Raw genomic sequence first — 24499 nt, 5'->3', positions numbered from 1 at the left:
TGTTGTCTTGCATGACTAGGAATTTGTTACACTTTTTCCCCTGTCGTGCTGAAAGATTAATGACCCCTTCAGTGAATCATACAGAAAAATCATTAATGCCCCCTTCTAGCGTGTCTCTTGCGTGCCGGCAAAGCACGCAAACAATTAACTATGCTTACCCGCTCTTCTCCTATTGTATTGAGGAGGTGGTTATAAAACATGAAAAAATAAGAAAATTCAGTTTTTTGTACAATATATTATTGTAAAACACTTTTTACCAGGTTTTCAGATCTGGGAGTTGTATATCAACTATTCTCAAAATCCCACTTGTGGACATATTATTTTGCCACATGTTTTCAATCTTAAATATTATATGAGGACTCGAACCCGGAGCCCCTTGTTTACAAGACAACAATATTAACATTTTGCCATCAGGAGAGGCTTTACATTTTATCAGGACTCAAACCCGAGCCTTTTGCTTACAAAGCAACAATATTAACATTTTGCCATCAGGAGAGGCTTCACATTTTATCAGGACTCAAACCCAGAGGCCTCCTGATTGCAAGGCAATAAAAACCATGGGGCTATGCACCACACTCCACTGGGCCTCAGAACCCAGTAGCTATAAGCTTTATATTAATATACATGGCAGAATCAATCTGAGCTACACTAAAATTCAATTCCTGGGATTTTGACAGAAAAAACACACTATAAGCAATAAGATCATATGGGAACTTGGCATAATTTTAAGTATAAGCAAATCTGTCTGAGAGGCTTTCACCCTTTCTACACTAGAATTCAAAATTCTTAAAATTAAGAGCATATCACACTGGAAGAATTGGGGTATGGGCCCCTCTTGGCATTGTCTTAAGTATAGGTAAATCTATCTGTTGAGCCCTCGCCTTTTCTACACTAGAAACTCAGAATTTCTTAAAAATCAGAGCATATCACACCTGAAGAATTGGGGTATAGGCCTCTCTTGGCTTTGTTTTAAGTATAAGCAAATCTGATTGTTCAATCAAATAGCCTCGCCTTTTCTACACTTAAAAGTTGCGCTGTCCGTACCGTAAACCCCACTACTTTGTTACTTTGTATTAAGCCCCTTATCGATTTTTGTACCGTCACGCAAAACCCGGGAAATATTTTTGAATTCTTACTTCTTCGCTGAGACAAGAAAGTTTACAAGAAACTATAGACCAAGTAATATCAAGTGTGTGAGGTTTGAATATAAGTAATGTTTAAACTATATCTCCTATATTGTTACTTTCTATTAAGTCCGTTATCGATTTTTGTACTGTCACTGAAAACCCGGGAAATATTTTTGAATTCTTACTTCTTCGCTGTGACAGGAAGTTTAAAAGAAACTATAGACAAAGTAACTTCAAGTGTGTGAGGTTTGTATATAAGTAATGTTTAAATTATATCTCCTACATTGTTACTTTCTGTTAAGCCCCTTATCGATTTTTGTACCGTCACGGAAAACCCGGGAAATATTTTTGAATTCTTACTTCTTCGCTGATACACGAAGTTTAAAAGAAACAATAGACCAAGTAATTTCAAGTGTGTGAGGTTTGTAAATAAGTAATGCTTAAATTATATCTCCCATAATATTACTTTCTATTAAGCCCCTTATCGATTTTTGTACCGTCACGGAAAACCCGGGAAATATTTTTGAATTCTTATTCTTCGCTGAGACACGAAGTTTACTAGAAACTATAGACAAAGTAATATCAAATGTGTGAGGTTTGTATATAAGTAATGTTTAAATTATATCTCCTATATTGTTACTTTCTATTAAGCCCGTTACCGATTTTTGTACCGTCACGGAAAAACCGGGAAATATTTCTGAAATCTTACTTCTTCGCTGAGACACGAAGTTTACATGAAACTATAGACCAAGAAATATCAAGTGTGTGAGGTTTGTATATAAGTAATGTTTAAATTATATCTCCTATATTGTTACTTTCTATTAAGCCCGTTATCGATTTTTGTACCGTCACGGAAAACCCGGGAAATATTTTTGAATTCTTACTTCTTCGCTGAGACACGAAGTTTACAAAAAACTATAGACCAAGTAATTTCAAGTGTGTGAGGTTTGTATATAAGTAATGTTTAAATTATATCTTCTATATTGTTACTGTCTATCAAGCCCGTTATCGATTTTTGTACCGTCACGGAAAACCCGGGAAATATTTTTGAATTCTTACTTCTTCGCTGAGACACGAAGTATACAACAAATTATAGACCAAGTAATTTCAAGTGTGTGAGATTTGTATATAAGTAATGTTTAAATTATATCTCCCATATTGTTACTTTCTATTAAGCCCGTTATCGATTTTTGTACTGTCACGGAAAACCCGGGAAATATTTTTGAATTCTTACTTCTTCGCTGAGACAGGAAGTTTAAAAGAAACTATAGACCAAGTAATTTCAAGTGTGTGAGGTTTGTATATAAGTAATGTTTAAATTATATCTCCTATATTGTAACTTTCTATTAAGCCCGTTATCGGTTTTTGTACCGTCACGGAAAACCCTTGGAAATATTTTTGAATTCTTACTTCTTCTCTGAGACACGAAGTTTACAACAAACTATGGACAAAGTAATTTCAAGTGTGTGAGGTTTGTATATAAGTAATGTTTAAATTATATCTCCTATATTGTTACTTTCTGTTAAGCCCCTTATCGATTTTTGTACCGTCACGGAAAACCCGGGAAATATTTTTGAATTCTTACTTCTTCGCTGATACACGAAGTTTACAAGAAACTATAGACCAAGTAATTTCAAGTGTGTGAGGTTTGTATATAAGTAATGTTTAAATTATATCTCCCATATTATTACTTTCTATTAAGCCCGTCATCGATTTTTGTACCCTCACGGAAAACCCGGGAAATATTTTTGAATTCTTATTCTTCGCTGAGACACGAAGTTTACTAGAAACTATAGACAAAGTAATATCAAGTGTGTAAGGTTTGTATATAAGTAATGTTTAAATTATATCTCCTATATTGTTACTTTCTATTAAGCCCGTTATCGATTTTTGTACCGTCACGGAAAAACCGGGAAATATTTTTGAATTCTTACTTCTTCGCTGAGACACGAAGTATACAACAAACTATAGACCAAGTAATTTCAAGTGTGTGAGATTTGAATATATGTAATGTTTAAATTATATCTCCTATATTGTTATTTTCTATTAAGCCCTTTATCGATTTTTGTACCGTCACGGAAATCCCGGGAAATATTTTTGAATTCTTACTTCTTCGCTGAGACAGGAAGTTTAAAAGAAACTATAGACAAAGTAATTTCAAGTGTGTGAGGTTTGTATATAAGTAATGTTTAATTATATCTCCTATATTGTTACTTTCTGTTAAGAACCTTACCGATTTTTGTACCGTCACCTAAAAACCGGGAAATATTTTTCAATTCTTACTTCTTCGCTGATACACGAAGTTTACAAGAAACTATAGACCAAGTAATTTCAAGTGTGTGAGGTTTGTATATAAGTAATGCTTAAATTATATCTCCCATATTGTTACTTTCTATTAAGCCCGTTATCGATTTTTGTACCGTCACGGAAAACCCGGGAAATATTTTTGAAATCTTACTTCTTCGCTGAGACACGAAGTTTACAAGAAACTATAGACAAAGTAATAACAAGTGTGTGAGGTTTTTATATATTACTGTTTAAATTATATCTCCTATATTGTTACTCTCTATTAAGCCCGTTATCGATTTTTGTACCGTCACGAAAAACCCGGGAAATATTTTTGAATTCTTACTTCTTCGCTGAGACACGAAGTTTACAACAAACTATGGACAAAGTAATTTCAAGTGTGTGAGGTTTGTATATAAGTAATGTTTAAATTATATCTCCTATATTGTTACTTTCTATTAAGCCCCTTATCGATTTTTGTACCGTCACGCAAAACCCGGGAAATATTTTTGAATTCTTACTTCTTCGCTGAGACAAGAAAATTTACAAGAAACTATAGACCAAGTAATATCAAGTGTGTGAGGTTTGAATATAAGTAATGTTTAAACTATATCTCCTATATTGTTACTTTCTATTAAGCCCGTTATCGGTTTTTGTACCGTCACGGAAAACCCGGGAAATATTTTTGAATTCTTACTTCTTCTCTGAGACACGAAGTTTACAACAAACTATGGACAAAGTAATTTCAAGTGTGTGAGGTTTGTATATAAGTAATGTTTAAATTATATCTCCTATATTGTTACTTTCTATTAAGCCCGTTATCGATTTTTGTAATGTCACGGAAAACCCGGGAAATATTTTTGAATTCTTACTTCTTCGCTGAGACAGGAAGTTTAAAAGAAACTATAGACAAAGTAATTTCAAGTGTGTGAGGTTTGTATATAAGTAATGTTTAATTATATCTCCTATATTGTTACTTTCTGTTAAGAACCTTACCGATTTTTGTACCGTCACCTAAAACCCGGGAAATATTTTTGAATTCTTACTTCTTCGATGATACACGAAGTTTACAAGAAACTATAGACCAAGAAATTTCAAGTGTGTGAGGTTTGTATATAAGTAATGCTTAAATTATATCTCCCATATTGTTACTTTCTATTAAGCCCGTTATCGATTTTTGTACCGTCACGGAAAACCCGGGAAATATTTTTGAAATCTTATTCTTCGCAGAGACACGAAGTTTACAAGAAACTATAGACAAAGTAATAACAAGTGTGTGAGGTTTTTATATATTACTGTTTAAATTATATCTCCTATATTGTTACATTCTATTAAGCCCGTTATCGATTTTTGTACCGTCACGGAAAACCCGGGATATATTTTTGAATTCTTTGTTCTTCGCTTAGACACGAAGTTTACATGAAACTATAGACCAAGTAATATCAAGTGTGTGAGGTTTGTATATAAGTAATGTTTAAATTATATCTCCTATATTGTTACTTTCTATTAAGCCCCTTATCGATTTTTGTACCGTCACGCAAAACCCGGGAAATATTTTTGAATTCTTACTTCTTCGCTGAGACAAGAAAATTTACAAGAAACTATAGACCAAGTAATATCAAGTGTGTGAGGTTTGAATATAAGTAATGTTTAAACTATATCTCCTATATTGTTACTTTCTATTAAGCCCGTTATCGGTTTTTGTACCGTCACGGAAAACCCGGGAAATATTTTTGAATTCTTACTTCTTCTCTGAGACACGAAGTTTACAACAAACTATGGACAAAGTAATTTCAAGTGTGTGAGGTTTGTATATAAGTAATGTTTAAATTATATCTCCTATATTGTTACTTTCTATTAAGCCCGTTATCGATTTTTGTAATGTCACGGAAAACCCGGGAAATATTTTTGAATTCTTACTTCTTCGCTGAGACAGGAAGTTTAAAAGAAACTATAGACAAAGTAATTTCAAGTGTGTGAGGTTTGTATATAAGTAATGTTTAATTATATCTCCTATATTGTTACTTTCTGTTAAGAACCTTACCGATTTTTGTACCGTCACCTAAAACCCGGGAAATATTTTTGAATTCTTACTTCTTCGATGATACACGAAGTTTACAAGAAACTATAGACCAAGTAATTTCAAGTGTGTTAGGTTTGTATATAAGTAATGCTTAAATTATATCTCCCATATTGTTACTTTCTATTAAGCCCGTTATCGATTTTTGTACCGTCACGGAAAACCCGGGAAATATTTTTGAAATCTTATTCTTCGCAGAGACACGAAGTTTACAAGAAACTATAGACAAAGTAATAACAAGTGTGTGAGGTTTTTATATATTACTGTTTAAATTATATCTCCTATATTGTTACATTCTATTAAGCCCGTTATCGATTTTTGTACCGTCACGGAAAACCCGGGATATATTTTTGAATTCTTTGTTCTTCGCTTAGACACGAAGTTTACATGAAACTATAGACCAAGTAATATCAAGTGTGTGAGGTTTGTATATAAGTAATGTTTAAATTATATCTCCTATATTGTTACTTTCTATTAAGCCCGTTATCGATTTTTGTACCGTCACGGAAAACCCGGGAAATATTTTTGAATTCTTACTTCTTTGCTGAGACACGAAATTTACAAGAAACTATAGACCACTTAATTTCAAGTGTGTGAGGTTTGTATATAAGTAATGTTTAAATAATATCTTCTATATTGTTACTGTCTATTAAGCCCGTTATCGATTTTTGTACCGTCACGGAAAACCCGGGAAATATTTTTGAATTCTTACTTCTTCGCTGAGACACGAAGTTTACAAGAAACTATAGACCAGGTAATATCAAGTGTGTGAGATTTGTAGGTAAGTAATGTTTAAATTATATCTCCCATATTGTTACTTTCTATTAAGCCCGTTATCGATTTTTGTACTGTCACGGAAAACCCGGGAAATATTTTTGAATTCTTACTTCTTGCCTGAGACAGGAAGTTTAAAAGAAACTATAGACCAAGTAATTTCCAGTGTGTGAGATTTGTATATAAGTAATGTTTAAATTATATCTCCTATATTGTTACTCTCTATTAAGCCCGTTATCGATTTTTGTACCGTCACGGAAAAACAGGGAAATATTTTTGAATTCTTACTTCTTCGCTGAGACACGAAGTTTACAACAAACTATGGACAAAGTAATTTCAAGTGTGTGAGGTTTGTATATAAGTAATGTTTAAATTATATCTCCTATATTGTTACTTTCTATTAAGCCCCTTATCGATTTTTGTACCGTCACGGAAAACCCGGGAAATATTTTTGAAATCCTATTCTTCGCTGAGACACGAAGTTTACAAGAAACTATAGACAAAGTAATAACAAGTGTGTGAGGTTTTTATATATTACTGTGTAAATTATATCTCCTATATTGTTACATTCTATTAAGCCCGTTATCGATTTTTGTACCGTCACGGAAAACCCGGGAAATATTTTTGAATTCTTTGTTCTTCGCTGAGACACGAAGTTTACATGAAACTATAGACCAAGTAATATCAAGTGTGTGAGGTTTGTATAAAAGTAATGTTTAAATTATATCTCCTATATTGTTACATTCTATTAAGCCCGTTATCGATTTTTGTACCGTCACGGAAAACCCGGGAAATATTTTTGAATTCTTACTTCTTCGCTGAGACAGGAAGTTTAAAAGAAACTATAGACAAAGTAATTTCAAGTGTGTGAGGTTTGTATATAAGTAATGTTTAAATAATATCTTCTATATTGTTACTGTCTATTAAGCCCGTTATCGATTTTTGTACCGTCACGGAAAACCCGGGAAATATTTTTGAATTCTTACTTCTTCGCTGAGACACGAAGTTTACAAGAAACTATAGACCAAGTAATATCAAGTGTGTGAGATTTGTATATAAGTAATGTTTAAATTATATCTCCTATATTGTTATTTTCTATTAAGCCCTTTATCGATTTTTGTACCGTCACGGAAAACCCGGGAAATATTTTTGAATTCTTACTTCTTCGCTGAGACAGGAAGTTTAAAAGAAACTATAGACAAAGTAATTTCAAGTGTGTGAGGTTTGTATATAAGTAATGTTTAAATTTTATCTCCTATATTGTTACATTCTATTAAGCCCGTTATCGATTTTTGTACCGTCACGGAAAACCCGGGAAATATTTTTGAATTCTTTGTTCTTTGCTGAGACACGAAGTTTACATGAAACTATAGACCAAGTAATATCAAGTGTGTGAGGTTTGTATATAAGTAATGTTTAAATTATATCTCCTATATTGTTACTTTCTATTAAGCCCGTTATCGATTTTTGTACCGTCACGGAAAACCCGGGAAATATTTTTGAATTCTTACTTCTTTGCTGAGACAGGAAGTTTAAAAGAAACTATAGACAAAGTAATTTCAAGTGTGTGAGGTTTGTATATAAGTAATGTTTAAATAATATCTTCTATATTGTTACTGTCTATTAAGCCCGTTATCGATTTTTGTACCGTCACGGAAAACCCGGGAAATATTTTTGAATTCTTACTTCTTCGCTGAGACACGAAGTTTACAAGAAACTATAGACCAAGTAATATCAAGTGTGTGAGATTTGTATATAAGTAATGTTTAAATTATATCTCCTATATTGTTATTTTCTATTAAGCCCTTTATCGATTTTTGTACCGTCACGGAAAACCCGGGAAATATTTTTGAATTCTTACTTCTTCGCTGAGACAGGAAGTTTAAAAGAAACTATAGACAAAGTAATTTCAAGTGTGTGAGGTTTGTATATAAGTAATGTTTAAATTATATCTCCTATTTTGTTACTTTCTGTTAAGAACCTTACCGATTTTTGTACCGTCAACTAAAACCCGGGAAATATTTTTGAATTCTTACTTCTTCGCTGATACACGAAGTTTACAAGAAACTATAGACCAAGTAATTTCAAGTGTGTGAGGTTTGTATATAAGTAATGCTTAAATTATATCTCCCATATTGTTACTTTCTATTAAGCCCGTTATCGATTTTTGTACCGTCACGGAAAACCCGGGAAATATTTTTGAAATCTTATTCTTCGCTGAGACACGAAGTTTACAATAAACTATAGACAAAGTAATAACAAGTGTGTGAGGTTTTTATATATTACAGTTTAAATTATATCTCCTATATTGTTACATTCTATTAAGCCCGTTATCGATTTTTGTACCGTCACGGAAAACCCGGGAAATATTTTTGAATTCTTTGTTCTTCGCTGAGACACGAAGTTTACATGAAACTATAGACCAAGTAATATCAAGTGTGTGAGGTTTGTATATAAGTAATGTTTAAATAATATCTTCTATATTGTTACTGTCTATTAAGCCCGTTATCGATTTTTGTACTGTCACGGAAAACCCGGGAAATATTTTTGAATTCTTAATTCTTCGCTGAGACACGAAGTTTACAACAAACTATAGACCAAGTAATTTCAAGTGTGTGAGGTTTGTATATAAGTAATGTTTAAATAATATCTTCTATATTGTTACTGTCTATTAAGCCCGTTATCGATTTTTGTACCGTCACGGAAAACCCGGGAAATATTTTTGAATTCTTACTTCTTCGCTGAGACACGAAGTTTACAAGAAACAATAGACCAAGTAATATCAAGTGTGTGAGATTTGTATATAAGTAATGTTTAAATTATATCTCCTATATTGTTACTTTCTATTAAGCCCCTTATCGATTTTTGTACCGTCACGCAAAACCCGGGAAATATTTTTGAATTCTTACTTCTTCGCTGAGACAAGAAAATTTACAAGAAACTATAGACCAAGTAATATCAAGTGTGTGAGGTTTGAATATAAGTAATGTTTAAACTATATCTCCTGTATTGTTACTTTCTATTAAGCCCGTTATCGGTTTTTGTACCGTCACGGAAAACCCGGGAAATATTTTTGAATTCTTACTTCTTCTCTGAGACACGAAGTTTACAACAAACTATGGACAAAGTAATTTCAAGTGTGTGAGGTTTGTATATAACTAATGTTTAAATTATATCTCCTATATTGTTACTTTCTATTAAGCCCGTTATCGATTTTTGTAATGTCATGGAAAACCCGGGAAATATTTTTGAATTCTTACTTTTTCGCTGTGACAGGAAGTTTAAAAGAAACTATAGACAAAGTAATTTCAAGTGTGTGAGGTTTGTATATAAGTAATGTTTAAATTATATCTCCTATATTGTTACTTTCTGTTAAGCCCCTTATCGATTTTTGTACCGTCACGGAAAACCCGGGAAATATTTTTGAATTCTTACTTCTTCGCTGATACACGAAGTTTACAAGAAACTATAGACCAAGTAATTTCAAGTGTGTGAGGTTTGTATATAAGTAATGATTAAATTATATCTCCCATATTATTACTTTCTATTAAGCCCGTCATCGATTTTTGTACCGTCACGGAAAACCCGGGAAATATTTTTGAATTCTTATTCTTCGCTGAGACACGAAGTTTACTAGAAACTATAGACCAAGTAATATCAAGTGTGTGAGGTTTGTATATAAGTAATGTTTAAATTATATCTCCTATATTGTTACTTTCTATTAAGACCGTTATCGATTTTTGTACCGTCACGGAAAACCCGGGAAATATTTTTGAATTCTTACTTCTTCGCTGAGACACGAAGTATACAACAAACTATAGACCAAGTAATTTCAAGTGTGTGAGATTTGTATATAAGTAATGTTTAAATTATATCTCCTATATTGTTATTTTCTATTAAGCCCTTTATCGATTTAAGTACCGTCACGGAAAACCCGGGAAATATTTTTGAATTCTTACTTCTTCGCTGAGACAGGAAGTTTAAAAGAAACTATAGACAAAGTAATTTCAAGTGTGTGAGGTTTGTATGTAAGTAATGTTTAATTATATCTCCTATATTGTTACTTTCTGTTAAGAACCTTACCGATTTTTGTACCGTCACCTAAAACCCGGGAAATATTTTTGAATTCTTACTTCTTCGCTGATACACGAAGTTTACAAGAAACTATAGACCAATTAATTTCAAGTGTGTGAGGTTTGTATATAAGTAATTCTTAAATTATATCTCCCATATTGTTACTTTCTATTAAGCCCGTTATCGATTTTTGTACCGTCACGGAAAACCCGGGAAATATTTTTGAAATCTTATTCTTCGCTGAGACACGAAGTTTACAAGAAACTATAGACAAAGTAATAACAAGTGTGTGAGGTTTTTATATATTACTGTTTAAATTATATCTCCTATATTGTTACATTCTATTAAGCCCGTTATCGATTTTTGTACCGTCACGAAAAACCCGGGAAATATTTTTGAATTCTTACTTCTTCGCTGAGACACGAAGTTTACGACAAACTATAGACCAAGTAATATCAACTGTGTAATGTTTTGTATATATTACTGTTTAAATTATATCTCCTATATTGTTACATTCTATTAAGCCCGTTATCGATTTTTGTACCGTCACGGAAAACCCGGGAAATATTTTTGAATTTTTACTTCTTTTCTGAGACACGAAGTTTACAACATACTATAGACCAAGTAATGTCAAGTGTGAGAGGTTTGTACATAAGTAATGTTTAAATTATATCTCCTACATTGTTACTTTCTAATAAGCCCGTTATAGATTTTTGTACCGTCACGGAAAACCCGGGAAATATTTTTGAATTCTTACTTCTTCGCAGAGACACGAAGTTTACAACAAACTATAGACCAAGTAATTTCAAGTGTGTGAGGTTTGTATATAAGTAATGTTTAAATTATATCTCCTATATTGTTACTTTCTATTAAGCCCGTTATCGATATTTGTACCGTCAAGGAAAACCCGGGAAATATTTTTGAATTCTTACTTCTTCGCTGAGACACGAACTTTACAACAAACTATAGACCAAGTAATTTCAAGTGTGTGAGGTTTGTATATAAGTAATGTTTAAATTATATCTTCTATATTGTTACTGTCTATTAAGCCCGTTATCGATTTTTGTACCGTCACGGAAAACCCGGGAAATATTTTTGAATTCTTACTTCTTCGCTGAGACACGAAGTTTACAAGAAACTATAGACCAAGTAATATGAAGTGTGTGAGGTTTGTATATAAGTAATGTTTAAATTATATCTCCTATATTGTTTCTTTCTATTACGCCCGCTATCGACTCTTTTACCGTCATGAAAATCCCGGGAAAAAGTTTTGATTTCTTGCTTCCTCGCTGAGACACGAAGTTTACAAGAAACTATAGACCAACTAATATCAAATGTGTGAGGTTTGTATATAGTAATGTTAAAATTATATCTCCTATATTGTTACATTCTATTAAGCACGTTATCGACTTTTGTACCGGCACGGAAAACCCGGGAAATATTTTTGAATTCTTACCTCTTCGCTAGACACGAAGTTTACAAGAAACTATAGACCAAGTAATATCAAGTGTGTGAGGTTTGTATATAAGTAATGTTTAAATTATATCTCCTATATTGTTACTTTATATTAAACCCATATTTTATTTCTGTACCGTCATGGAAAACCCGGGAAATATTTTTGAATTCTTAGTTTTCGCTGAGACACGAAATTCACAGGATACCATCAACCAAATATTATGGAGTATGTGAGCTTTGTATATAAGTAATCTTTCAATAAAATTTTCTTAGTGATTACTTTATATTAAGCCTGTTTTTTTTAATTTCTGCACCGTTACGCAAAACAAGGGAAAATTATTGAATTTTTACTTCTTCGTTCCGACACGAAATTCACAAGAAACCATCGACCAAATATTATCGAGTTTGTGAGGTTTGAATCTAAGTAATCTTTAAATAAAACATTGTTGGTGATTACTTCCATTAAGCCCGTTTTTTAATTTTGTACCGCTAAGAAATCCCGGGAAATATTTTTGAATTCTTACTTCTTCGTTGAGACAAGAATTTCACAAGAAACTATTGAACAAATATATCGAGTGCGTTATGCTTGTATCTAAGTAATCTTTACATAATATCTTATATATGATTACTTTCTATCAAGCTTATTTTTGATTTTTGCATCGTCACGAAAAACCCTGAAAATAATTTTCAATTTTTACATCCTCGCTGATATACGAAATTCGGAACAAACTATGGACCAAATACTATCGAATGTGTGAGGTTTCTATCTAAGTAATCTTTAAATAAAATACTCTATCTGATTTCTATCTTTTAAGCCCGTATTTTTTGTATCGACACGGAAAACCCGGTAAATATTTCAGAATTATTACTTCTTCGCTGAGACACGTAATTCAACAAAAAACTATCGACCAGATATTACTGAGTGTGTGAGGTTTGTATCTTGGTAATCTTTAAATAGAATTTTCTATGTGATTACTTTGTGTTAAGCCCATTTTGGATTTTTGTCCGTCACGGACGACCCGGGAAATAAAGTTTAATTCTTAGTTATTCGCTGAGACACGAAGTTCACAAGAAACTATAGACCAAGTATTATCAAGTGTGTGAGGTTTGTATATAACTAATGATTAAATTATATCTCCTATATTGTTACTTTATACTAAGCCCGTTATCAATTTTTGTACAATCACGGGAAACCCGGGAAATATTTTTGAATTCTTACTTCTTCGCTGTGACACGAAGTTTACAACAAACTATAGACCAAGTATTATCAAGAGTGTGAAGTTTGTATATATCTAATGTTTAAAATACATCTGCTATATTGTTACTTTCTATTAAGCCCGTTATCGATTTTTGTACCGTCACGCAAAACCCGGGAAATATTTTTGAATTCTTACTTCTTTGCTGAGACAGGAAGTTTACAAGAATCTATATACCAAATAATATCAAGTGTGTGAGGTTTGTATATAAGTAATGTTTAAATTATATCTCCTATATTGTTACTTTCTATTAAGCACGTTATCGATTTTTGTACCGTGACGGAAAACCCGAAAAATATTTTTGAATTCTTACTTCTTCGCTGAGACACGAAGTTTACAACAAACTATAGACCAACTAATATCAAGTGTTTGATGTTTGTATATAAGTAATGTTTAAATTATATCTCCTATACTGTTACTTTATACTAAGCCCGTTATCGATTTTTGTACCGTCACGGAAAACCCGGGAAATATTTTTGAATTCTTACTTCTTCGTTGAGACACGAAATTCACAAGATACTGTAGACTAAATATATTGGATGTGTGAGGTTTTTTATTAAGTAATCTGTACATAAAATCTTCTATGAGATTACTTTCTATTAAGCCCGTTCTTTATTTTTGTACCGTCACGAAAAATCCGGGTAATAATTTTGAATTGTTACTTTATCGCTCAGACACGAAATTTTAAAGTACCCATCTACCAAATATTGTCGAATGTGTGAGGTTTGTATCTAATTAATCGTTATGTAAAATCTTCTATTTTATTACTTTCTATTAACCAGTTTTTTTATTTTTTTTAACGTCACGAACAAAACGGGAAATATTTTTGAATTGTTACTTCTTCGCTGAGACACGAAATTCAAAAGAAACTGTTCACCAAATATTATCGAATGTGTGAGTCTTGTATCTAAGAAATCTTTAGATAAACATTTATTTCCTATTACTTTCTATTAAGCCCGCCTTTGATATTTTTACTGTCACGGAAACCCGGGAAATATTTTTGAATTCTTACTTCTTCGCTGAGACACGAAATTTTAAAGAAAGCATCGACCAAATATTATCGAATGTGTGAGGTTTGTATCTAAGTAATCTCTATATAAAATATTCTATGTTATTACTTTCTTTTAAGCCCGTTATTTTATTTTTGTATCGTCACGAACAAAACGGGAAATATATTTGAATTCTTACTTCCTGTCTGAGACATAGAATCTTCTATGTGATTACTTTCTATTAAGCCTTTTTTTTATTTTTGTATTGTCACTAAAAATCCAGGATTTTTTAAAAATTATTTCTTCTTGGATGAAACACGAAATTTACAAGAAACTAAGGACCAAATATTATCCAGTGTGTGGGTTCTGAATCTAAGTAATCTTAAAAAATCTTCTATCTCATTACTTTCTATTAAGCCAGTTTTTTATTTTTTTATGATCACGGTAAACTATGGAAATATTTTAGAATTCTTACTTCTTCGCTGAGACTTGAAATTCAGAACATACCTTGAAACAGATATTATCAAATGCATGAAATTTGTATCTAAGTAATCTTTAAATAAAATATTCAGTGTGATTACTTTCTATTAGGCCCGTACCGTCTCGAGAAATCCGATTTTTTTTATTGTTACTTCTTTGCTGAGACACGAAATTCACAAGAAACTGTTGACCAAATATTATCGAATGTGTGAGTTTTGTATCTAAGTAATCTTTAAATAAACACATATTTTCGATTACTTTCTATTAAGCCCGTCTTTGATATTTGTACCGTCACGGAAAATCCGGGAAGTAATTTTTAATTCTTACTTCTTCGCTGATACACGAAGATTACAGGAAACAATGGGCCAAATATTATCGAGTGTGTGAGGTTTGTTTTTAAGTAATCTTTATATAAAATCCTCTATGTGATTACTTTCTATTAAGCCCGTTTTTTTTATTTTTGTACCGTTACGGAAACCCCTAAGACTATTCTGAAAATATATTTTTTTCGCTTCGATATATTAATTCGTATGAATTCATGGACAAAATGTTATTATGTTGGTGAGTTATAAGGCTATTTAATCCTTCCTGTAATATTTCATGGACTATATCTATGTATGAAGTCCATTTTTTTATTTTTGAGCTGTCAGGGAAAAAACGGGAAATATTTCTTAAATTATTTCTTCCTCTGCAACAAACGCAGTTCATAAGATAATATGGGTGTGTGTGATAATATTATCACAAGTGTGAGGTTTATATTTGATAAATTTTTATATATTGATTTATATGCAAATCTGTTATATTAACTCTTCTTGATTTGAGAACCGTTAAGGAACACCTAGAATTTTTTAAAATAAGTTTCGTTTCCTGTTGAGAGGCTCTTTTTCACAACGAATGTGATTTTTTTCTTCCGGTTTTTGTGTAATAATATCAAATCAAAACTTAATGGACATGTACTATATATTATGTCTTTTTGAATTTTTCCTCAACGTAACTTACCGAAAATAACATTAACATACTTAGCGTCAGCTTGGTATAATCGTATCGTTCCTTTAGGAACGCAGGGATCTTAACCCGGGACCATTAAATGTCCCACGAGTAGCGATAGCGTCTTACATCACATGTGTTCGCTAGGAGAATAACTCTTATGTGAGAGGTTGTACTTGAATAGCAGTGAATGGCAATGAATACTCAATACACACTATATTGGATTTAGGTCTCACTACCATTGTATCGGCATGTTGTTAGGAAAATACCTGTATTCAAGTAGAAGCTAAATATCTCCGGTTATTTTGTGTATCAGCGAAGAAGTAACAATTAAAACATGTTTCCAAGATTTTTCGTGATGAGTAGTAATAAATACCATAGGATGAGGACAAAAAATCGTACAAATGAAGAGTTCATATGATTAACTGACCGATTTGGCTATACTTAAAACTATGTCAAGATGCCCATATGAGTCAATTGCCCCAAGAGTGAAACACTGTCAAATTCAAAGAATCCTGAATTCTAGTGTACAAATGAAGAACTCTTAACAGACTAATTTGGCTACACTTAAAACTGTATCAAGTTGTCCATAAGAGCCTATTGCCTACAGTGTGCTACTCTGTCAAAATCCCAAGAATCCCGAATTCTAGTGTACAAATGAAGAACCCTCAACAGGCTGATTTGGCCATGTGTACAAAAGCTGCATCTGTCAGTCTGTTGTCTATAAGCCTGCTAAAAATATAGCCCTTTTGCTTACACAGTAGTACACTGTAATATGTGCTTAAATACTTGTTCAGAGTATTAATATGTTAACCCAAATATTTTAATTGGCACCAGGCTCAACTCATATATCTAATACTAAAACAATGCATTGTACAGAGGTCTTCTAAAATTGCTCTGTGACTCTCTCGTTTCTTATATCATAAACATATGATTTCTGACCTATAAGAATAACACTGCATATTGTGTTGGCAGGTGGTGTATCATGGAATTCACAAATTATTTTAATATTTGTCCTGTCATTAACTACAACCTGTTTGCGTTTTGAGGTGTTGATTACAAACATCGATCTCTGTGCTTTGAATTCATCGGGTGAGTAATACATGTGGGTATTGCCAGTAGTGACTCTTTTGTATGCTGTGTAGGTCTCGTATAATTTAAGAAAATCATCTTTGGTCATGTCTAAATTATAATTTTCTCTAGGAAACACCTCGTTTCAGCCATTTTTAAGATATATGTTCTTTATGTTACAGCTATCGAACTTTCTTGAATTTTGTTGCTGATTGTTGTCTCGACCAGTCTGAAACAGCACCACCACAAAATCTGGCATGTCATATTGTATACTGGAGAATGAGTTTGTAGCATCAAATTCATAATAGCTACTAGTAGCAGGTTTCTGGACACATTGAAATGTATAAAATTGTAAAGGTACCTGTGGATTTTTAGTATACCTGCTTTGTATTTAAGAGCATAGCTGGCCTCATATTCAACAACCGGGATTCTTAGCTCCATAGTCTGAATAAGACATTTGCCTTCGTCAGGTAGGGTATTAGGCAGAGCTGCACCAGTACAGTTTAATGTACTATACCGCATCAAAGCATTATTATCATTGGCGGCTCTTCGAAATGTGATTCTTAAACCACCCTTCCCCATAATGTCTTTGTAATCTGGGAAAAATCCAGGTAACAGGCGCATCGGGAACAATACAGTGTGGCCCTTGGTTAATATTTTATCACTAGCCTCAAATCCACCTATTTTGTAGTAATAAGCCTCGGTCTTGGATAAGTTCAGTGTGGCCAAAGCTGTAGTGTAATACCAGGAGAGTCTACTATGTTTATGACAACACCATGCTTTCTGATCTCGATTTGAGAAAACAGATGCGGTACAAAATTGTCTACTAGTCTTATATTTGAGTTAGCCGGATAATCTGTACCATCGAGCTTTACAACATCAAACTTGATATATAGGTCTGCTCTGTGGGGGTGTATAAAGCCATCACCTATGTCAAGGTCAACCTCAATCTCTGTGTTGGGCTGATTCAAATTGGCAAAGGTCCTACGGTTCGGGGGGAACGACTGTAGCTCGTAACTCTCGATATGCTCCATTTTTTAGTATATATTTTATTTATATATTAATCTCTATGATGGCGGTTGTTGTGGCTCCGGCAAAATCAACTAATTCTTCTTTTTCGTTAGTTACCACCAACTCAATGTAGTCGATTCTATTATGGCACACCGGAAAATACAATGTTGGTGATGGAGTGTAAATGATTGGCTCCATAAATTCAGAGTTATTTTTGAATGTTGCGATGATGCCAGTTTGTTTGTGAGTGCCTATGCCATCCGATTTGGTGATCATACCCTCGACCACATTACGGTGAATATTCAGAGTCTCTATGGCTAAGAATTTAGTTATATTAATAGCAGTGTGTTTGATGGCTAGTTCAAGTTTTGTATTGTTCTGGAAACCCAATAGCTCTCCTATAGTACACAGATCTACTGTCTCTGTAGCAGACACAATCTCTACTCTGCGAGTGACAGAATTTTGACTTAACACTACACCTCTGGGTAACTGAGCATTTAGAGTAGACAGATTATACTGCCCTGGGGTGATGACAATGTTTTGGTCACCAACTGTGATTGTTTTGTTATGGTGTGTAATATTAGGGATCAAGTACATGCCGTAGAATGCTCTGAGAGCTATTGTTTTGGGGTATACTACATCATCATGTAGTCTGAGTTTCAATATTGAATTCTGGCTGGTCAGATGGAATATGCCCATGATGTTTTAGATACCACAGGGCTTTTTGAAAATCTTCAATTGATGGTTTATTTATTTGGGACAGATATCTAAGACCAGATAAACACAGATGTCCACTATTAATATCTTCAAAATTTTGAATACGATCGTCATTGTAATACAGATTATGAGATTTTAGATATTTTACAATGTTATTAGGTGGAATCCCCCCCAAACGAATCGAACACAAAGGCCTTTATGTTTGAATATTTAAGAAAGCAGATCCAGTGTGTGCCCTGATTTATGTAGCTATCCAAATTGACTATGGCACACTCTTTTTTGAGTGGTTGTTCTGGTAAAGAATGAGACATGTACACACCTCTAAAATTTCTGATGCCCAGTGGTTTGATTAAAGCTTCGATATCTTGGTTGGTAAGCGGCACTTGTTTTTTTAAACGTAATCATGACTGTTTTAAGACCTTTGCCTTGTCTCTCTATGGCCAGATTATGGCGCTTCAGTTCATCTAATTCTGCCTTATTTTTTTGGCATCTATTACTGTTTTTGCTATTGCAGCTGATACCCCTGCTAAGCTACCAACTGCTCCTAGTGCTGCTAAGATAGCCGGGATACTAAACATGAAGCCCCCAATATGCGATTTTTTTTCTGGAATGCTGTAATTTTTTTAATTGGGGTGTAGTAAGTAACAATTTCATACCGTGGCCCTTGGCAAGACAAGAGCTTTCTTTCTTACGCTGGTTTTTGGTTAGAAGACTATCGATAGTACCAAGTGATTTGAGACCCGCACATGGTATCTGATACATACCACCCTTAGCTTTCATTGTAGGTTTATTATATACATATTCTGGGATTGACTAGCTCAATTAAGTTGTAGCCAGTTTATTTAATCTATTACAACCCCCACCCTAGTTTTTGTTTGGTATTCATAGCTATGGTGGTCCCCAACGCTGCTAATCTCTCACTCAAAGAAGCATCTCTGCTTACTAATCTACCGAATGCAGCCTCTTCTAATTTTCTGTCTGCCACATGTCGCTTGTCAAGATCAGAATGTGTGTTGTATGCTAGGTCATGGTTTATACAAGCAGCGTCTAGGGGATTAACACCAGGGTCCCCCTGTTTAATCTATGGTCTAGTTTGGTACAGGGACCACAATACTGATAGCCTGGTATGTGTAGCTCAAATGGCAGCTTGTTTATGATGTCATTAACCAGCCCCCGACCCTCAGAGATATTCCAAAATTTAGGCGGTAGAGTATTAATAACTTTTATAAGATAACCAATCCCCTTAGTGTCGTTGACTATAAAATTAGACAATTTGGTGGCTATTATGTCCATAATTCCAACCTTTTCATTGTAAAAATTATGGTCACCTGCATTTTCTTCGCCAGCTATTACCAGCAGCCTATCTACAAGTTCCCTGACATCATCAACTCAGACAAATTCTTTAGGCAGGGTGCTGTACTGTTTGATTCCGCTACCTGTCTTGATCTGTGACCATATGGGCTTGATTAAGTTGTTGTATTTTGCTCCACTGCTAGACTTGACTCTTTTTTGTGTAGGATCGTTGTTTTGGTACAGGGCATCCTATTTTATTAGTATTTCTTTGTAGTACTCATAGTCTTGATCTGTATAGTTGTCAGGCCGTTTACGAGTCATCAGTTCCCACAATCCAGGTTTTCCAGGATACTTAACAAAACCACCTCTTTCTCCAAGATGAGATTCTGAATATACAATCAGATCATCGCCCATAAATGTTACCCTAAAATTGCCAATTTTATGTATGATGCTACCGTGATGCACTGTGTCAGCATATAAACTGAAGACCTCATCTTTCTTGTCTTTAGGTGTGCTTAAATATTTTTGAGCAAGAAGGCCCAATTCAATAGGATCCTGACTAGCTTCGATTCTTCGACGACGAACAGGACTAGGTGTGTGAATACTAGAAAGTGGGGTGCTTGGATAATCTAATATGTTCCTAGCAGCTACCGGCACAAGCTGTGTGATCAAATTTTGGTTCTGCTCTGTAACAGCTTTGATATTTTTACCCAGTTCACCAATAGCATCAATAATAGGCTGTTCTGTGCGCTTGTGTTGTTCATAAAAACCTTGGTTATCTGATTTCCATCCCTTGAATCGTTTTACAAGATAGTCTCTTAATTTAAGATCGTCAACGATTGGTCGTTTCATGGTTGTTTATATACGTCTCTACGTCTAGAAAATTGTTGATTTTGCTCCTATATTTACCACTATTGGGCTTTCTTGTCATATCGATTGTGACAAACCCGCAGCTGTCCTGGTTCCAGCACCTACTACAAAACTTAGAAAAATCGTTATAGCTCAAGTCCCCACCTACATACTCATCATGTATGTGTTTGAGGTTAGTATGGTCTTGACGAAACACACATATAAAATTGCTGTTGTCTCGTAGCAGCTGTTTTGGTATTTTGAAAAAGGTCTGTGCCAGGTATAAGCAATCTATGTTTTTGTGTCGCCCCTGTGTAAAAAAATTTCTAACCTCGTTTTAGTTATCCAGTATAATGTCATCAAACACAACAACAGAGTTATCGAGACAGTCATCGAGTGGCTTAACATCTGATTCAAAAGTGGCTATATCCAGTCCATCGTATAGCTTCATCAGCTGCTGATATTTTAATTGTTCTAAGCTTTTAGAGAAGACGTACAAGTGTCTGTTTTTCCAGTCTAACCAGTTAGGTGCCAGTAAAAAATTATCAACCAGTAGCGTTGTTTTACTACAACCCGATGGCCCAACAATAAGACAACGAATATTATCAGGTAGCAGATTGCCATTTCTCTTAGTCTGCTGTTCAGGCTCTGGTAGTCGCTTTATAATATCCCAGGTGTTCATAGTATCACTTTGTCTGCCTCGATCCAGCTGTGTTCTGGGAGACCTAGCCATTTGACCACTATCTTGTTGCCTTTTCTGCGAATGACTTTTTCTATGAGATAAGTGTCAGGCTGTTTAGTTTTGCTGAGTTCTTCTTCATAGAATCGGCCTTTGAGAATTTTGTTGTGATGGTCTTTTATTATATAAGTGTTACGGGTCCCAGGTTTAACTTGAACTAATGTAAATAATTCAGTGCTCCAGTTTCTAGTAAAGCCTCTTTTGAATATGTCTTTATATTTACTAATCCTCACTTGATCACCTATCTTGTATTTAGGTCTTCTGGTTGTTGGCTGATATCTCGGAAAGTAAACAGTGTTGATCAAGTGCTGCTCGTCAGATTTGGTTACGTCAGATGGCTTCTTATTAATTGTGGTGTGGACCGAGTTGTTATACTGATCTAGAAGTTCTGGTATCATAGCAACCCATTTATAATTACCTTGAAACGTAAATTGCTTATACATATGACTTTTTAGGGTCTTGTTGAATCTTTCTACAATAGAGGCTTTGAGATCGCTGTAACTTGAGTAATGTCGTATTGACTGGCTCTTAACAAATTGTTGAAACACCAAATTATAGAATTCTTTGCCATTATCTGTTTGTAGATAGCGCGGTAATCTGCCACTCTGATTGATGATTGTCCTAAAAGCTTCTGTAACACAGGCTCCAGTCTTGGATTTGAGTGGCACAGCCCAGGCATATTTCGAAAATGTATCTATGACAGTAAGTAGATATTTACAGCCCTTGTTGATCTTGTCTATTTTTTTCAGCTGTCCACTTGCCATCGAAACCAAGTCAGCCTGCCACAAATCGTCTATGCCTTTTGTAACCACTGGTAGTCGCTTATAGTTACGTCTGGCTGGTCTGTGTAGCTCGTCAACTATGATTTGTCTAGACATAGTACGTAAACAAGAATATTGCAACTATGGGGTGTTCAGCAGCTGATACCACAGGATTTTCTAAATACAACTTATCCCCTATTTGTATATTAAATTCGAGAGAACCATCATCTTCAGCATAGGCTGTTTCTAGTGTCTGTAAAATCCTCTAACTCCACACTGGTGACCTTTGGTATGTTGGCAGCATTGGCTATTGACAAGGTAGGGTAGTGGTGTGCCTGTGGGTGTAACCAGTATTTGATCTTGACCGGTCTGAGTGTGCCTCTTACGAAGAACTGGTAATAAAATTGAGCAGGGGACAACTTATACAGTTTGCCACCTGGTGTAAACGGTGATTCATATTCTCTGTTGGGTACACTGTACAATTCAAGAATTACTATGTGCTTAGGATTCTCGATTAGGCCAGTTATTTTTTTCTGCTGTAAGCAATCTACTTATTACAGATTGAAGGTGCTCATTGATAGTCCTAACAACATCGTCGTGGCCCGCTTTGATTTTTATGTCCACAGCAAGTTTTTTGTATTGTTGCACAATCTCTTGAAGCTGTGTGGCAAAAACAGACAGAGCATTTGCTTGGTTGGATTCTAGGGTCTCTAACTGTTGCTTGACGTTGGCTACAATTTGCTGTAGATTTTCAACAACAGCCAGTTTAGAACTTTGAGCTGTAAGATCATGGACTTGGGTTCTGATATCCTCAAACAGGGCATGCAGTTCGCTAATATGTTGATTCGTTGGTAGAGTGGACACTGTCTGAGTAAGCTGTTTGATCTCTGTCTGGATATTCTTGATGTCTTCTAATTTCAGTATGCGATTCATGGCTATTTTAATATTTTTAAGTTCCTGTGATGTAGGCAGATTGGCCACCGTATTCTGCAGAGACTCAAGGTCCAATTTTACAGCATTTAATTCAGTAGCATCAGCTACACTACGCATAGCATCTTTGAGCAGGGCTATGTCTGCCTGAGTAGGTGTAGATTGTTGTAAATTTTCAAGCTTTGTTTGAATATCATCGATCAAGTGATGAAAATGGGATAGCTCGGATTCGGTGTTGAAGTTTTCAAGTTTGGTGATCTGTTGATGGACACTGGCAAGGGTGTCTACGATACCAGGTAAACGGGATTCTAGAGTTTCTTGTACATTTGTCAGATCATTTTGTACTGCTGCTATGGTACCCTCAAGATCGCTTATGGTACTCTGAATTTTTCCAAAATCTTCATATGTCTCGAGTTGCAGCTTGATGTTGGCAACACTACGAGTGATAGCACTCAGAGCATCAGAAGATGGTAGGTTGCACATAAAGTTCTCGAGTGTCTCGATTTTTTCTTTAACCTCGGCTATGACATTGTTTAAGGGGTCCAGATTAGGTATCTGTAGTGATTGAATCTGTTCTTTTAAAGCAGAAATCACTAGATCAAAATAATCTTGGGACTTTATGCTTTTGACAATTGTTTGGAGCTGTGTCTGGACACTACCAATCTGCTCTTCTAGTTGGTGTTTCAATTGCTCAGAGTTGATAGCGTGGGTCTTAAATTTGGCTTGAAGAGCTGCTTTAGCCTCCTCTAAACTTTGAAAATTATCTAATGTGGCCAAGTTAGTATATTTCTGAAGCAGCAATTTGAGTTCAGAGTCAATTTTAAGAAGAGGGTCCATGCATTGTGATTGTAAATTGGTAATCTCTAGTTGAAGACTGGCATTGAGTGTAGTTTGTAGAGCTTGTAAATCACTTCTTAATTTTTTGACTCTGACATCAAGTATCAGAATCTCATCACTGTGAACTTCGCGCCTTGTATGTCCAAATATATCGTTAGGCATTGTGTGTGTTTTTTTAACGGTTATTTATTATAGAGTATCTGATTCTTAATTATATAAAAAAGGTATAAGCTTGTCGTAGTGTCCCGGGACCTCAATATATAAACAGTCACCGGCAGAGACAGTATATACAGTGCCAGAAACCATGTTTGAGTGCTAAATTCTGTAAATATTTTTGCCTATTGAAACCTTGGCATTGACCTCGGGGGTTGTAATAAATTGTAATTGACCACCTACAGGTAACTGTTAAATATGTACAATGTTTTACCCGTAGTAACATCAACATCTGTAAGTATGCTATTCAGATGAATAATTAACAAACCACTTAGTTTAGATAGCATAGACTGTATATCAGGAGAGAGTGCTGGTGTTGGCAGGTCCATAATAGCTTGTTTTTTGAACCCAAACAAGTTCATCGGCATGTTTATTTATTGTAAACCATGCTCCGTGATTGGGCATTGCTTGCCACTTAACAAGTCACAATGACCCCATGGTAGAGTATGTATACCACATGATAAAACGCATCTCTTATCGTCATGTGGGTCCATAGCCATTTTTCTTACAATATTTGTGGTCAACAAGTGATCCACACTCTGGATTCTACATTTTGATGTTCTGATTGTG

This window comes from Lepisma saccharinum, chromosome 6 (assembly GCF_977018435.1).
Source record: "Lepisma saccharinum chromosome 6, izLepSacc3.1, whole genome shotgun sequence".
Lineage (NCBI taxonomy): Eukaryota > Metazoa > Arthropoda > Insecta > Zygentoma > Lepismatidae > Lepisma > Lepisma saccharinum.
The sequence above is the reverse complement of the archived record's forward strand: the minus strand, read 5'-3'. Positions refer to the sequence as shown.